The sequence below is a fragment of the Felis catus genome, chromosome A1 (assembly GCF_018350175.1).
Source record: "Felis catus isolate Fca126 chromosome A1, F.catus_Fca126_mat1.0, whole genome shotgun sequence".
Classification (NCBI taxonomy): domain Eukaryota; kingdom Metazoa; phylum Chordata; class Mammalia; order Carnivora; family Felidae; genus Felis; species Felis catus.
Window position 1 is genome coordinate 74,815,343 of NC_058368.1, and position 1,632 is coordinate 74,816,974.

Below are 1,632 nucleotides of genomic sequence, written 5' to 3' on the forward strand. Positions count from 1 at the left end.
GGTTTTACTGTATATTATATATTATTACATTATTATATATAAATATATTATTATGTAGTTTATTATTATATGTGATTATATAGAACTATATAATTATTAATTTATATTATATTAAATATCATATAATATTAAATTATATATATTATAAATAATTAATTAATGTAAATTAATTAATACAAATTATATAAATTAATATAAATAATATAAATATAAATAAATACTATAAATTAATACATTAATATAATATTAATTAATATTTTATTTAATATGTAATTATTTATATATAATATATTAATATTTTAATTTAATATTAATTAATTAATATAAATATATTATTAATATTATATTATATTATATATTATTATATACTATTATATTATTATATAATATATAATATATAATATTATGTACTTATATAATATATTATTTTTATATTATATTTTAGTATATATATTATATTTATAATTATATATACATAAATATTATATATTTCTATATATTTCATATTTATATATGTATGTGTTTACTATATCAAAACACATTAACAGACTGTGGATTCCACAGGATTTCTGTGGAATTCTCACTTAGGAAGAAGTCCTCACTGGGATTCCAGTATTCTATAATAGAAATGCAGAAGCCTTTCTTCAGCGTAATATTAGATATTTTATCTCTGTTCGCCCATGGTTTTTCCTCTAAGGCTTTCCCAATTTTACCTTTGGATCTCCATTTCTACATGCTTCTCTTGTTTCCTTTAGCCTAGTCTCAGCTAAGGCAGGTTGATATCTGAATACACACCGCATGGCTGGGGATGATAACGGTGGGACAGGGCCAACATAGTGGAAAGAAACCACAAGTTCAGAACAGCAACGAGGACCTTCTACGGGAGGGGGATAGTTATAATGCTGGTACCAAAAGGTTCTGGTTAGATAACCTTTGATCAAGTGTTGTTGCAGGCCAGAGGGATGGAACATTTCTTTTCCTGTGGTGTCTCTGGAGCCCCCCGCCTGTCTGTCTTTGATTTCCATGCATCTCCCCAGCACTGCTTTCAATGGAGGAACTGCATCTGCCTTTGTCCGTCTTGGATGCATCGACAAATCCCCAGAAGCTTCTTTGCTCGGCATACATCCTGCCCCTGCACTCATGCAGCCCTGCTTTAGATGGGGCTAAATCTTCTCCTGAAGGATATGGGTTCGTATGTGGCCGCAAGCCACCTAAGGTTTTCTAGCAGGATGCATACGTATCATCATTGCTTTCTTCTTCTGGACGATGGCCGTGAACACACTGAAATGCATTAAGTGTTTTCCAGTAGACTTGGTCTCTGTCTTCTTTAGTGTTGAATCACATAGCAGAGTTCTTTCCTTCTGAACTCATAGGCCACACTTTATTATTATGCAGAGCCTAAGTAGCTTTGGTTCTGCAGGTTTTCCAACCCGGATTACACAAGATGAAGGTTAACCGTGGTGTTATTTTTGTGTTACCTCGACTTGCCTCGCAGATTTTAGGAAACTCCCGGGAAATGACCCCTAAGGTGTGGTCAGTGTTTTACTTTTCCTCTGCTGTCGGCAATCAGATGTTTATGTGCTCAGCTATTTCACGTTCTGCGGGGAGAGAAGCATGATGTGCAGCCTAAGG

The 1,632-nt window shown here is 32.4% G+C and overlaps 1 pseudogene; it reads right to left on the reverse strand.

The window, feature by feature from the left end:
* Positions 1 to 692: 692 nt before the first annotated feature.
* LOC101086443 lies at positions 693 to 1,338 on the reverse strand (annotated as a pseudogene).
* Positions 1,339 to 1,632: the final 294 nt, after the last annotated feature.